This window comes from Aythya ferina (genome assembly GCF_964211825.1).
Source record: "Aythya ferina genome assembly, chromosome: 2".
Taxonomy (NCBI): Eukaryota; Metazoa; Chordata; class Aves; order Anseriformes; family Anatidae; genus Aythya; species Aythya ferina.
Window position 1 is genome coordinate 72,412,409 of NC_140297.1, and position 15,754 is coordinate 72,428,162.

At 40.3% G+C, this 15,754-nt stretch overlaps 1 protein-coding gene and 1 long non-coding RNA gene across 2 annotated transcripts in view; both read left to right on the forward strand.

Annotated features, from left to right (window-relative positions):
- The window catches only part of FBXL7 (F-box and leucine rich repeat protein 7), a 181,517-nt gene that overhangs the window by 79,345 nt on the left and 86,418 nt on the right, over positions 1–15,754 (forward strand). The window lies entirely within an intron of this gene.
- LOC311430800 lies at positions 43–6,387 on the forward strand. The gene is made up of 4 exons (XR_014689035.1): positions 43–743; positions 829–996; positions 2,077–2,366; positions 5,789–6,387. It is a non-coding gene; the product is annotated as an uncharacterized lncRNA (long non-coding RNA).

A 15,754-nucleotide genomic window follows, 5' to 3' on the forward strand; every position in this document is an offset into this window, starting at 1 on the left:
TGTGAAAATAATAGGTTTCTTCTTGCAGAGAGAAAGAAGAGGGAGGGAAGATGCATTTGAGTGTTTAAAATAAATATCAGCGCTGTTTTGCAAACGTGGAAGGATAATGACTCTCGTTTTAAGATCACACAGGGATTCCGTAAATACTGCCTGCATCTGTGGATGAATTATTTCATTAGATCAGGTCAGAGAAACCCTGTTTGAAAATGGAGCTCATACTGCTAATGCTGAAGCTGTGCTGAAGCCCTTTTAAAGCAACATATACACAAAAAAAATACCTTAGGGGCTGTATGTAAACAGAAGCCTCAAATAAAATTATTTTATTGGTTGTGCTGACATAATCTAGGAGCGATAATTATCTCAGTGCTGGCGAGCTGCGGAGTGCTGTGTAATATTTGCTGTGTTGGAGCGGGAACCACCAACCTGTTGTAAGATGGGATGTTTCAAAGCACTGCCATTCGGTTTTAATTCACGGTGCCTTCTCTCTGTGGCAAGAGCAATTGGTCTTTAGGCTTTTCTCCAAGTATAGCCCAATATTTTACAGAACTTTGTCTCAGCATAGCGGGATTTGGCAACCTGAGCTGGAGTCCTCAGCAAGCATGCAGCACGGGGTAGCTGGACAGTAAAGGTTCTTGCTGGCAGTGCTGCTCTCCGACCAGTCGAGTGTGATCAAAGGAGAAAAACAAACTTTTGTGTAAAGATGAGAGGCCACATGTGCCACCCAGGGAGTATTTCAGGCCTTTGTATGTTGTTTTTTTCTTTCTGTTTTTAAGAGCAAAGGTCAGAGTACCATTTGTGTGGTTTCTTCAGCTTTCCCCTCACCCCCAGGAATGGGTCAAATTCAGCCTGAGATCTCTGTGGGCGTGCAGCTCTGAGCAGCAGCGTTACCTGCTGGTCCTCCATCACGAGGTCCTTAGTCTGGAGAAGAGGAGGCTGAGGGGAGACCTCGTTGCTCTACAACTACCTCAGAGGAGACTGCAGCAAGGAAGGTGCCTGGTAGGTTTTCTCAGGTGACAACTGATAGGACATGAGGAAATGGCCTCAAGTTGTGCCAGGGGAGGTTTAAATTGGATATCGGGGAGAATTTCTTCTTGGGAAGGGTGGTGAGGCATTGGAACAGGCCGCCTGGGGAAGTGGTGGAGTCGCCATCCCTGGAGGTGTTTGAGACATGTGGACATGGCACTGAGGGACATGGTTTAATGGTGGCCTGGTAGTGTTAGGTGATGGTTGGACTTGTTGGTCTTAAGGTCTTTTCCAACCTAAATGATTCTCTGATTCCCCGTCCTCTCTGGGAGGACCAGCTGCTAGTGAGAATGTCCCATGTTAGGGTGGTTTTGATATTGTTTCAGGCAGCAAGGATGGACACGTGTTGGTGCGGGGGCTGTTTTGAACCAAAACACATTGCCATTAGGCTGTCTGCCAGTTCCTGGGAGGTGGCAGCAGCAGCTTTGCTTAAAGGAAGACCATCATTCACTTTCCAAAGATAACTGAAGTCCCATGCCAAAGTATGGCTTAGTGAAAGTACTGCATGCAAGGTGCTTTAATCAGGCATCCGCTACCCGTTTTTTATTGTACTAGTCAAAGGAGCGATTTCTGTTTACTAGCATTTAGGCAATGAGTACTTCTTTCAATGGAGTTGCAGAAGGACTGCTTTGGAGCACAGCATTAGCTTACATGGCCTTTCCCGGAGGTGATGTACAATAAAACCTGAATGCAGTTTGATGTTCAGGCAGGCTTAGTTTTGTGAGCTGACTGTTTGAAAACCTTAAACCTGTGCGTGTGATAACAGAAGGAAGAATTCTCAGCGAGGTTTCTCTTTTTAGAAACTCGAATAAAATGTTATATGAGAATGGTTCCGTAAACAGCAGCACTTCAAAAAATGTTACTGCAGGTAATGCCTTCCACATGCTGGAAGGAGAGGGGAAAAAGACGTGTTCAGTGCAGTCCTACATGTTAAAGTATAAGGAGTCCAGTTTTCAATTTTGGGGCTTACATTCCTTGTATAACTGAATTGAAGAAATGGTGAAAACTATGGCTTTTTTGTTGTTGTTTGCATTAATTATTTCTTTAAAGCAGCAGCTCAAGTTTAGCCCAGACTGGCGCTGGCCAAAAGCTGCGAGTGGCTGCTCCCCCCGAAGCACCCAGCCCAAAAGAAGCGTGCTCGCCTTTGGCTCAGCTTCAGCCTCAGCCGGCGCAGTGATTGAACGTGGTTCCTCTCTCAGGATGGAGGGAAAGTAAACTTGAGATACTGCTCCTGTCGTGTTCTGCTGTGCTCAAAGACTTGCAGTAAGGCGGTAGCAGCTATTAATTAAACTACTGACATTGCCTAGGAATGAAGTGCCTGTTTACATCATCAGTTTAAAAGGGTGAGTGATAACATCGATGGTTGCTACAGCTTTACCAGAATAAAATTTATACCAATTAATGTTACTACAAAAATATCCTTCAATCATTATCCTATTTGCATTATTCCGGTGTTTTCTGTGCTCTGGCTCATGAGACACAATCAGTTGCTTTCAGTTTTCCTCTTGATTTCTTTTGGACTCGTTTGTTTTGGAAGGTAAGCAGGCAGCAATAATTAAGCTGTTACATTGTCAGCTTCAGTTGTGTTTCCCATTGAGATTAGATTCAGATCCATGGGTGTTATTAAGGAAGGAGGAAACGTGCATGCCAGGAAAATGTAAAATTTTGAGCAGCTCTGACATGGAATAATAAGCTATTCTGCTCTTACGTCTTTCCTAGAGGAGACCAAGAGATTTGACAGAACAGTAGGTTCTTGGAGTCAAGCGCTTTGTGTTCTGGAAGCCATTAGTCCTCTCTGAAATCTCTTTTCAGATAATACTCGTAAAGAAAAGGATGAGACATTCTCGTGGTGCATTACAAACTAAAACCTGCAGTTTGTCTCTGGGGTTTTAGTTCAACTCAGGGGTTTGAGTTCAACTTGGAATCCAAGTTTTGAGGAAATTTTTTATTCTTTGAAAAATCTCATTTATTCAATAGTGGACATCCTAATGAACATTACAGATATGAATTGAGGATGTTTTTCATGGTGGAGCCTTGCTTTGAGGGACCTTTGAAATATTGGAGTAAAAATGTGTCATTATTTGGGTGTAGATCGAAGTGGTAATTGCAGTTGACAGCTAACGATGGCTAGAGTGCTTGAACCACTGGAAAGCAGCATGATTAACTTGAAACTGCTGAAGTGACAGAGTGTAATGGAGTGCTCATATGCATCAAATTGACTGTTACGTTCAGTGAGTGTAGGGTGAAAAACAAAGACTTCCAGTGATACAGAACCACTTCGCAAAAATGTCTGCATGGCAACTTTTAGTCTTGAGCGCCCATCTGCATGCCAGGTTTCAAAACAAGCCTCTGAAGACTCCCAACTCAAACTCAGGGCTTTACCTATGGCTTTTAAAGTCATGGCTTAGTTTTGCAACTAGAAAAACATTTTGCTTTAAATAAACACATCTTAATGGATAAAATATTGTACGGGAAATGCTTGATGCAGTGTTGCTTGGTTTGGAACCTACTTTTATCCTTTAAGTATGGTGCTAAGCAAGCATTATTTGTTTTCTAAAAGTACAGCAGCAACTTTTAAGTTTGGATTATTATCACCAACATACTTCTCTTAAGCATAGCATAGTGGGGGTGATTTTTCTGCATAGGACAGCAGACACTGGTGCAGTATTAGCTTGATGAGAAAGGAATCTTGCAGCTTTGCAAAGCAGAAGAAATAATTGAAAATTTGGTATGCTAATAAGCTAAATTCGTATTTTGGATGAAGATTAAAATAATTTAAATGCAATATTCTCTTTAAACAAGTCCTCAGCTGAACATGACATTGTAATGTCAAAAACATTGCTTGTCTGCATTCCAGCTACTGGTGTGAGTGACACAAGTCTTGTTCTTGGTGGCAGTGCTGGAAGCGTTCAAGTCCATGGGCTTGGGAGGAGGTCCCTTAATGCAGTATCTTAGGTTATCCTTCTCTGTAAATGTAGAGTTTCAGAAACAGGAAGTGTTCTGAAATGATTGAGATTATTTTGGCAGAGTTAGCTGTTGTGGAAATGTGAAGAGAAGTTAGAGACTGTCCCTTTTGTTTTTCTGAGATTATGGGGAGTTGTGAACTCCTGACAGGGCTCTAGTTTCACACCTCCAACTTGCAAAAGATGTTCAGTGTTTTACAGAAGACACTAAGCCTACAGAGTCCTGGTATGTGGGCTTCAGCCCTACTTGGACTGAAACATGCCAGCAAACTGAGTGGGTACAGTCAGTGTAGATTCTAACAAAACCAAACCAAACCTTTCTGAGTTGATGTGGAGACCTAGGTTACAAAATGTGCACCAGCAGCATGATGCTCTCTGGCCCTTTATAATCTGTCTGAGAAAATGTACATTAGTGAAAGCTATCTAAATGTAATCCTCTAGCTTCAAGAGTCTTATTTCTCCTGGTTGAGAGTGCCTACTTGCTCAAAAGCTGGTAAATAACTTTTTTTCCAGTAGCAGACTATTGGCTGATCACCAGTCTGTGAAGTTATTTGGTTCTGTTTTGTTCAAACTATGTCAGTTTAACCCTGGGCTTCCAACAAGCATTGCTTTGATGTGAGAGTGGAGTTCACCCCTTGAGTGATGGCACTCACTCTGCAGGAATTAAGGTGTACCTAAACATTGGCTACTGTATGAGATAAGTATTACATGGGAATCATGAGTGATAAGCGCAGTAGTGCTGAGGAAAAGTACTGTTAGGCAGACTTATTAAAGAGATTTATTCTTTCTAGTACATGACATTTTTGGTTCTCGTGAAGGTGAATGACGTGTCTCGGTAATGAGCAGTGATTTATTTGGCAATGAAATATAACATTCTCAGAGGCATTACAGTCAACATGTGATCACAGGAAGAGTATTCCATGTGCATAACTTTGTTAATCCAGGAATTTCCCATTGAAATGCTGGTTTATTGGTCTCCTGGAGGCATCTGATACCTAAAAGAATGTACAATATGTTTCATTTCGGACTCGAAAAAGCACTGATCAGTGTTAGCCTTTTCCAGTATACCATATCTGATGTTCCAGGTAAGCATGGGTTTCTGTGAACAACGATATTTGTATTCATCAGCTGATGCAATTTGTTTTGCATGTGGCTGACCATGCATTGTCAGCATATATTTCTATATGTAGGCTATGGAGTGACTGATGGGCCTGATTTTTTTTTTCTGCCTTTTATTTAATTGAAGGAAGTGCAAGTAATGTAATGGCATCAGGTATTCTTTTCCAGTCTTTCCCCCACTTTATGAAGGTACCAAAAAAATGAAAAAAAAGTGGCACATAATAATTTTATTTTTTCTGAGAGTTGAATACTGATTGAACTGGAAGTATTTTGAAGTTACCTTTGAGAGGCTCGTTGCTATGGCTAACTTTCTAGTGGCTACTAGGAGGCTTCAAAGAGAACCACGCTATCAAGAAAATGAGGAGTAAATTAAGCACATCCTTTCTGTAATCTGAACAGCATGAACATTACAGGAATTGCTGGAAAAATGGGGGGAAAAAAGTGTAATTCAGCAATTCAGCACAGCACTTAACTGTGAATCACCGGATGAGCAACAGATAATGTGAGAAGGAAAAGCTGCTCCATCTAAAGGCTATCCACACAACTTGATTTAAAAAAAAATAAATCCAGAGGGATTCAGACAGTCAAACAAAGTGAATGTGATGTTAACAAAGTAGCTTTCTACTTATCTAGGATTGCTTAAATAGCACTAATATCCTTTTTCTTTGCATTTGTATTTCCAGGTATTACTCTACATTGTATGGTCATGCCAATTATGTAAAATTCAAGAAGGATCCTTTTGGAATATTGGTGGATCAGTGGATTTTTATAATGCTTACTCGAAACAAGTTATCACACCTTCAAGTGATGCAGCATATGTGCAAGCCTGAATTGTACTCATTAATAACATGCATTTTAATAATCTCTTAAACTATGTATAATTGAACTTTATAAGTAATAAAAAGCAGCTAATAAAAATGTTAGCAATTTTTAAAAGTGAATTTAAAAGCAACTTTTGCAACTGCAGCCTGTTTTCAACAAAATGTAGTGACCCACTCTGAATACAGACCTGAATTTACATTAGAAGTTAAGATATTCTGGATGTATTTCAGAATAACTATCTATAGGAAACCGTATTAAAGTTTTGAGGAAAAAAAGTCTTCTGATTCTAGCAAGCTTTTTTCATAGTCTTCCTATAGAGCTCGTGATGTACATTTGATCATTTAATCGATCCTCTTAGTGACTAGCCCGTTGTTATAGCCAGGGAACACAGGGCAGTACTATGCAATCCCCTTTTGGTGTTCTTGGGAAGGCGGAAATGTTTCTGCTTGTGTTTACAGAGAATTATGACTGAAAGCAGTCTTCCTGGTTCGTGGAGACTGGCCTCGCACAGGCTTGGTGATACTTGGGCTTCTCAAGTGCCTTCTATAAAAGCCTTGCCGGTGTATTGGAAAGAAGAGGTGTTTTTCAGTGTTGATTTGGACATGAGTGGGCTGTTCTAATTCAGTCCCTCACAGGGTGAGAGAGAGATTTGTTTCCAAGTTCTTCCCAACTTGAGGAGGAGGAGATTTGGCAAGGCTGCCTGAAGGCAGGGATATTTTGCATAAGCCAGGAGGGAATATGAAGGAAGACTACATTTCTGACATTGTTCAATAGATGTGGGATTTGACGGAGATGGGATGCTTGTGGGCTAAACGTGACTGGAGTCTGGAATCTCCAAACAAGCCCAAAAGTGGCCCCTGGGAGGATACTGTGAAAGAAATACCCGTGTGGTGGCAGCATGCTCACTGGAATGCTACCTTATGCAGATCATCTAAACCTCAAAACTCACTTCTCGTTTGAAAAAGAGACAGTGACAGGAATGCTGAAGGGGCACCATAAGATCACAAAATTGATGGAACAGCTAATGAACAATCTGGAAGTGGTTGAGATGGAACTGTTTAAGAATTCTAGGAACTGAGCCCTGAAAGAAAAAATAAAACTGTAAATCATCCGAGGAGAAAAGCATTCAAAATGGGCATAAACAAAGTTGATCGTAATTCTCAGTGAATGTTTGCCACACACACAGTATTAAAATCCAGCACTTAGCATTGATTTAGAACAGGCTTGTTGCAGTATAATCGGATTTTTATGACCTAACAAATATTTGTATGATCAATGGTTTCCTTACACTGAAATATTACTTTGCAGTATTGCCTACTCAGGCTATTCAACAAGAAGTGCAACTGAATGAAAACCAAAGCCCAGGCCCTTTCTTTACCCTGGTTAAAAAAAAAAAAAGCAAGTAGTAAATGGACTCTTACAGTGTTAGTACATTTCCATTTGAATGCGTTTAGATTCAGCATCCATTAGCCTCGACATTACATTTCAAAGTACTTGATTCATTCATCTATGCCAAAAGTCAAGTCCCTTACATATGTTTGTAAACTCTGAGCATGAGCATCACTTAAAATTTTTTGCTCATGTTAGTTAACTGTTACAAAAACATCTTTATAAGTGGTAAGCTTGCAATTAGTCTGTTTACAAAGTCTTGATGATAATAATTTACCTGATCATTTAGTGACCCTAGATTGCTTCAGAAATCCTCACCTAAATGTGCTGCTCCTGTGTGGAGTTAACTTATGTGTTTAAAAAAACAAAAAACGCCCATTGTTCTCAAGTACAGAAATATTGTTCATTCCAACCCCCAGTGCACCCATTTTTCTTTATCCCAGAAAAACTTTTCTCTAACTTTTAACCCATTAAACGCTAACTCCATCTGGTACAACTAGGCAGACCAGCCTAGAAACACAGAAGGCAAACTGGAAGGAAGGATGATTTCCACTTTTTTTTTTTCCTTTTCTTTTTTTTTTTTTTTCAACCCCCATGGCAGTTCAGTGAGTTGATAGCTGTTAACCAAGAGAGGGCTCAGATTGCTGTGCGAGGTCATCTGGTTCTGTACTACTGCATCCAGTTTTAAGTCTGGTTCAGGTGAGGCTGGTCAACTTCTGTGGCTGGTGAATTCTGCTCTTTTATGGCAGCACAGTTGCAATGAAATCTTCTCAAGGTCCATACTAATGTTGCTGTACGAGACAGGGTGTGGAGCTGTGGGATGGGGTGGGTGAAGTCAAAATAAATTGCAAGTGTCTGTGTTTCTCACCTAAGTAGCGTGGAAGATCAGTTTTGTCCCTGATGAACCTCTGGGTTTTTACTCAACCCGTACTTCAGGAAGGCTCGCTCTAAGTATGTTGCTACTAGCTAAAATTCAGCTGTGTGTTTCGTGTTGCAGAGCTGTTGAATATAGTGAGAGAAAGGGGGAAGAAGGGGAGACTGAATTTGTTTAATTGGCAATGACTTTTTCTGGCACAATAGCACGCTCTTGATGATGCTATTTATGGATGCCTATTGCCAGAAATAATAGTCATGTCAAATTATACTTCATGGTTGAGAAAAATTCTCTCCAGCATGTTACCATATTTAAGCCATTTCTTCACTCTGCTATTATGTGTTGTTTTAAACCCCATTGGTGAATCTTCTCAAGTCTTTTTCTTGTTCCGTGTTTTCTTTCACTCTTTTAGAAAAAAAAAAAAAAAAAAAAAGTATAATTCAATATTGGAAAGTTGTTTCTGGCAAATGTTTTAAAAAAAAAAAAAAAATAAGAAGTAACTTTGCAGCTGTTTGTTTTTTATATCCACAATGCTTTCTCCTTCTCAGACATCAGCTATGCACACTGCAACTCTCTAATTCTCCCACTAGTCAGCTACTGTTCCTTTTGTCATATGAACAGCTTTTTTCTGACTTGTAGCACGCGCTTTTATGGAAAGAAGAGAGGGGCGCTTTGCCACCCAAAACAATTGCAGATTTCAAGTCTTAAAGTACAGATTTGTGTCTGCATTTCCAGGTTTCTTGTCTGGTGGCAGGATTCAGCTAGCATCTTTGTCAACCAGCATCTTCTGTGCTATTCAAGTGTCCATGTATGATGCTATGCATTAAATGTAATTATTGTTTTTTCATTCATATCTTGCAGGTGAAAAAAATTGATTGGGGGCTCCGTGTGTGCATTTTTTTTCCTGATTGTTTTTTAAATGAATATCAGTTATAGATATTCTGAGTTACTATGAATTTTTTTTTAAGGGAATTAAAATCCTTATGTACCTTTCTAGTCATCTTCCTGGGGATATCTATTACAAATGTATAGGTCTGTAAGGAAAATTAGTCTTATAGCAGTCAACACTACCAACTGGAAGCAGCTGTCCTGTTTTTCTGTGCCTGCAGCTGACTGTCTTGGGTAACCAGATGATTTTTGTATTCTCACCTGTTGTGCATTTAAAAGCCCTCGCTGAACTGCTAACTCGAGCCTTCTTTTTCCCTCAATATTTGGCCATATGTGGTCATCAAATCATAGCGGTCAGCTGCTGAGACCAATTAAGTCATTTAGCTGTTCAGGTCTGAAATAAATTAAGCAGCATGAAGCGAGGCCAACCTCCCCTATGCAGTTGTCAGACTCGCATCTCTTTCCAGAAGAGAGACATGTTATTTGCTTACATAGTACATCAAATGGCAAGTACGCTAGGGTTTCTGTGCTTGCCTTGGAACAGTTGCGGTCTTGGAAGGGCTGGAAGAGCAGTGAGATCCAAGTGAATTACCCAGAACTCCATGGGACTCGTTTTTGCAATCCATCTAGGAACTGGAAAGCAGATCTGCAAGGCAAGAGAAGCTTTCGGTGTGAGACAGGGCTCTTGAGGAACGATGCTATGCCATGGCAATAAAGCTACCCATAGCATTTCTTACTTACAGTACAAATGTGTTTCCTGACAGATTTTTTTTTTTTGAGTAATGGGGGTGCAATCCTGGTTCATTAGGATATCCAGATATAGGTGCCTAGTGGCAGATTACCCCTATCTAGCTGAAAACATGTTAATAGAAAATCATTCATATGCAGGGGCAGACTTAGCCTAACTGTTTGAAGCAGAACATCTGTCTGGAAATGTGCAACTCATTGCCATCTGAAGTGAGGGAAAGGTATTTTTTTCTTTTGCTCTACTGTACACCTTTTGTATTTTATTGTATTTTATTTTATTTTGTAGGTGCAATGGGGAGCTGCTTCTAAGCTTTACTCTTGTTTGTTCAGTGTTTGTGTGGGGTTTTCTAAGAACAGTTCTGCATCAGGTTTTCCAGAAAAATGCCACTGTCTCTGCTGTAATTATATCATGTTATTTGCTGTTCCTTTCTACAAGGGAAAAATATTAATACATTAAAAAAAAGGCAATAATTCCTTACAGTGATATAATATGGAAGTGTAGGCCAAATGATCATATGAGCATAAGATATCATTCCAGCATATGTTTTTATGTTGTACAAAATTTGGTCACAAATGTAACAAGATAAGCACATCTTTTCCTCTGTTTTGTGTTTGGGGAGGGGAAAAAAAGATAAACTTCAGAAATCTTTAATCTGTAGTGTAGTTAACATCTCCCTAGTGGTTCATATTTATGCATCATGAGGAAGTAATTTGACAGGATAAAATAATAAAATAAAATGGTTAGAGATATGGTGGAGCTGTATTTAAGGCCCTTTCAAACATGCTGCTAGTGTTTCACACTGCCCTTTCTCTTGTGGCAGCAATATTTCAAGTGAGTGCTCTTGCTGATACCTGCAACTTCCTGGTGGCAATAGTTTGAAAATTAGAATCATTCACTATGCAACTTCATTTCACATCCAAGTGGAAAGATAGCAGCTCCACAAATCTGATGATAAAATATTATAGGAAAGCAGGCTGGGTTGTAAGTAGATAAATGAAGGATTTAAATTTGCTAAACAATTTGCAGATGCTAGAAGCACAGGGGATTAAAATGAGAACAGCAAACCGAAGACTGTAGCAAGTATGTATGCTGTGGGCCAAGTTTGCAGAGGCCTCTACTTGGCATCTTATATGCTATTTGGTTACTTCCACCCACAACTGACTTGTTGAAGCAAAATTGGAGCCACAAAAAATAAAATGTGAAGTCCTCCTACCATAATGTGCAGAGGCAAATAGTGCCTGTACCCATAAATCAGGTGTTTAAGTATATGCAGTAACTTGAATCTGCAAATGATTGAAAGCTTCCCTATCCCTCCCATGTGATGGAAGTAATGCTTTTAGAATGTTTTTATGTGAAGAGTAAGCAGCTCTGAAATAAAGGCACCTTGTCACCTTTCAGAAGAGCTAAATGTTATTTCAGAAGTGCAGCTTTACAGTATTAAGTTTGAATGCAGTAGTGGCAAAAAAAAAAAAAAAAAAAAAAGTTTTTGCCATTCTCACCTACACTTTAAAGTGCAATTCTGGTCCTATTCCAGAAGAAATATCTGGAAACTGGCTCTCAGAGTCCAGATTTCTAAAAATAATTTTGGGGTTCCATGAACTGCCAGTGGGTATGTGCTCACTGTTGTGTTGGAGCAGTGCTAGCTGTTTGAATTTCTATGAATTCATATTGTCTGGTACGGTAAGTAGAAACCTTCCCAAAATTTGAGACGTACTGATACCCAGGGGACAAAATGCATTTATATTAGCACTATCTCGAGACTTGCAATAAAACTGACTTACTAATGAGAGGTTTTTCTGGCTGGAGATACCAGACTCATGCTAAAGCATTTTAATTTGTTGAGACATCTTTCTAGAAGATCAGGGACAGCTGGAATATTCCAAAAGTGTGTAATTATTTAGATAGCTTCCAAACTGTAGTGGTTGGCCAAAGATTCCACATGGTGGAGGTGGAAAATCTGTGGATTTAGGAATCACTTGGAAGTCTTTGATCTGCATCTTCTTCCCTCCCTCTCCATCCAGTAAAAATAAAACATTCTGTCCCCAAAAGCAACGCTTTCACTGTGAGAGTAAGATTTTTCACACTTATTTTCTGCTTTAGAATAGCATAATATATCAATAAATGCTATCGTAAAGGTCTGTTATTGTATATATGTCATAAGAATCAAAGAAGCATATAGTAGTACAATAGGACAATACCTGGAAATAAATGCCTTCACTCTGTTTTAGTCTCTTCCAGACTAGTTTGTCTGACTTTTTATGTGCTTGTAGGTAGCTTTCAGCGTAGACTTGGCCTTAGTGACTTGGTACTTACATGTGCTGTAGGTATCTTTGGTTACTAGATGTTGTAATACTTGTGGTATGAAGTTTGTTATAAAGAGTATCTTGAGGGACTGAGACCTCAACATTCAGTAGTTGGCAGAATGAAGACGTACTGAGTAAAGTCCAGTGCATGGGTGAGGCGCGTGCCAGGCCTTGACCTTGTCATTGATGAAAACAAATTGTAGAGAGATCTCTTAATATTTCTGCTGATAGTAACCCGTTGGATAGAGCTGGCTGTAATACTGCAGAGAGGTTGGAATCCAGTTGGGTGGGACAGGCCTCAGACCTCTTTTTTGTTCTACCAGGGTTCTACCTTTGTACAAAATATTTCTAACAATTTTAGTATTGGGCAATAGTATGAACGATTTTATGCTATGAGGCGCTCTTGAGCTTCTTAGTCATAGACCCTTCTGTAAAATTTGGGTGGTATTTCTTTCATGGTGTTGAGTATGAGTTGTTCATGCTTTTTGTGTACACGGAGCTAATGTAGGCCTCTGCTAGCAGATCCGCTACGTGTTTGGGTGCACAAATAACTCTGTAGTGGTGTTTCCCTATACAAGGGGATATCATGGAAAGGCTCAATGAAGTCAAGGTAGATGTCATCTGTTTTCTCCCATTGCTCACAAACGCAGGTGTTCAGTCACCAATGGCAGCCAGGTGGGACAGACATGATTTACCTTTGGTAAAACTGTGCTCCTATATTACTTGTGCCTGGACAGGGGTTCCAGAGGGACCCATGTGAACTCTGAAATTGGTCCCACTTCTGCGATGGGAGAGGTGATGTGAGTGGGAGCTGGATAGGCTCAGCTCAGGAAGTTAGTTACTTGCAGGATGATTATTCTGCTGCAGTTTCTCATACCAAGGGCTTTGCCATGTAAAGAATTTCATTGACAAAGCTGAAAACTCTGTGCATTTTCCTGCCTAATGGTGCTAATACAGATTAACAACGCTGCAGGACTGAATACTAAACAGGCAAATTGTTTTGACACAAAGCATTGCCCTGGTACCAGACCCCGGGCTGACTGAAGCATTCAGCAGAGTGTCACATTAAAGATGCTTTGTGTGGTGCAAGAAATAGTCTTGTGATGAACTTTCAAAACAACTACTGAATTGGCCGATGGTTTCCTAACTGCCCAATAGGTGCTAAATACCTGGCAGAGATGTTCCCGCTGCCTTTGAGGAGGCATCAGGAATTTCCCCAGCAGTCACTCCAGTGCTGTTACTCAGTGCTTGGCATCCCCAGCTTTGTTCACCCTTGCTGTCTGCTTGCTTGCGTGGGGGCTGCTGTTTTTTTGCGCAGGCCTCCAGGCTTGACACTGCTCCTGCCAAGCTCCCGCTGCGCTCCCTCATGGCTTTGTTCCAGCAGCAGGAAAAGGGGCTCTTCCATTGGCACCCTTGTGTTTCAAACGCATTACAAGCTCCTGGAAACGACAGATTTCAGCTCCATGTAACCCTCCGTCCCCAGCTGAGTCCCTCAGCTGTGTTGTCCCCACTCTGCTGCGGCCCAGCAGGCCTCCAGGTGCGGCTCTCCAGCGAAGCCGATGTCCCTAGCGCCCCGCCAGCCCTCCTGCCTTTGTCCTTCTGCTCTCTGGGGTCCCCAGGGCCTAGGCCAGTTTCCACCATGGTGCTCATGTGCCCTGAAATGGTTCTTGATGTTTCCAGCAGAGATGAGTGACTGACTTTAATCTGACTCCTCTACAGGCCGTGCTGAGTCTGTTGTTGTTTTTTAAGCATATATATATATAGTGTTCTCTTCCTTGTATCTGTATTTATATATATGCTTTTGATTGCTCTTGGCTGGGTATGCACAGCTGCCTAGACACCACAGTTTTAACAATTTCTGCTGTGGTTTATACAGACTGACGTATCCAGGCAAAGAATGTAAGCCACAGAAAGCTGAAGATGAAACCAAGCAGGGACTATTAAACTGGTAGCAGTGAACAACTTCGCTGCAGTTTAGAATAGTATTTAATTTATGGAGGCTTAAGTTACATTGTTCCGCTTTTCACTTGACACTCCAGCAGCTGAAAAGAAGTCCTCTGCAAGCATGCTGCAAACCTAGGGACACAACTCTTCCTGCCCCAAGCTTGCATTGCAATTTCATGTGCCTGTAGCATTTTGCTGCAATAGACATGGTACATTCCCAAAGGCTTGCTCCACTTCTGCTTTTCTTCTGATTTCTGCATTCAGCTGAGCAATTTAAGTCTGTATTTAATTGACTGAGAGAGTCAAGTTTTTCTTTATTGCGAGTGGAGAGGTCTTCTCTGCATTCAGTTGCTTATCTCTTCCTAGTATATCTAGTAAACTTTTATAAAAGCAAACTTTTGTCTTTTGTCATCAGGATGAGAGACAGTACAGATTTAGAAATTGTGTTGGTTTTATACAGTAAGGGACTAGAGTTGCTAGAGCAAGCTCGGGATCAAAATTTGCTGTATAGATAGCCCACATTATAGGACTACTCCAAAAAGGAATACTCTTTCATTTGATTATCAGAACTTTGAATCGATTACCATCAATTTAAACTTTCTCTATTTTGACTTTTAACACTGCTTTTGCTAATACCTGATACAAAAGAAAGTATTAATTTCACAGCAAAAAAATATTTACCTCTGAAAGTCTTCTGCCATTCTGCTGCCTTCTTTCTAAAATTGGGCAAATGGCTGACCATTATTCCAAAAGACACTCGTTTCAAGAGAACTACATCTCACCAAAGTGGTTCCCCTGAAGGTTTTCCAAACGTTTTTCTGTGTAACTGAGTTAGCAGTTGCACATGTTAACAAACTGTCCTGAGCATATCTCAGAATTGGGACCAACGTAGTTAGGGATGGAAAAAACACTTTTTAGTGCCTCTTTGCTTGTAGAGTGATCTGGGATTTTAGCAACCTTTTGATTGGCTTCTGTACAGATCCATTTTCTGGAGATGTATTAACTATATGTAAAGGGGAAAAGGTTATGCAGAACAATTCTTCAAAGCTTTTGCTCTTTAGCAGTGATACTTTGTTCTTTAGATGGATTTTTTTTCTGCACATAGTGAAGAAGTAATACTTATGCAACTAAAAAAGGTTTGCAAATCGTGTTAATGTCGTACTGACTATTGTAATAAAGGTGGGCAAGGGTTTTACTGGCTTTTTCTGGAGGAGAACAAAGAATTCAAAGGGATGGCTTGGGACACTTGGGCCAACTGCTCTGCTTTATGCAATCCCTTTCATTAACTTATTGAGTCCTTCTTGAAAGTACTTCTCCTCCCCTCTGTTTCTGTGGGAAATTATTTCAAAGCTTTATTTCTCTAAGGATCCAGAATATTTCTTTCATTCAAAGCCTAAAATTGTTGAGGGCCAAAATGCCCATTTGTTCTTAAGCAATACCCTTTAGTAAAAACAGTTCTTCTCTTGCTGTTGTATCTTAGTTTTTGGGCTACTCCTAAATGATTTTCATCTGTAGTTCTTTCTGGATAGCATCTCTTACCTTTTCCATGGGGGGGAGGTTTTTTTGTTGTTGTTTATATATATATATATATAGTTGAACATTTTACTAGATGTTTTAATCTTTTTAATCAAGGTCTAAATAAATTGACTTTCGGCAGTTTCTGCTTATCCCTTAGCTTCTT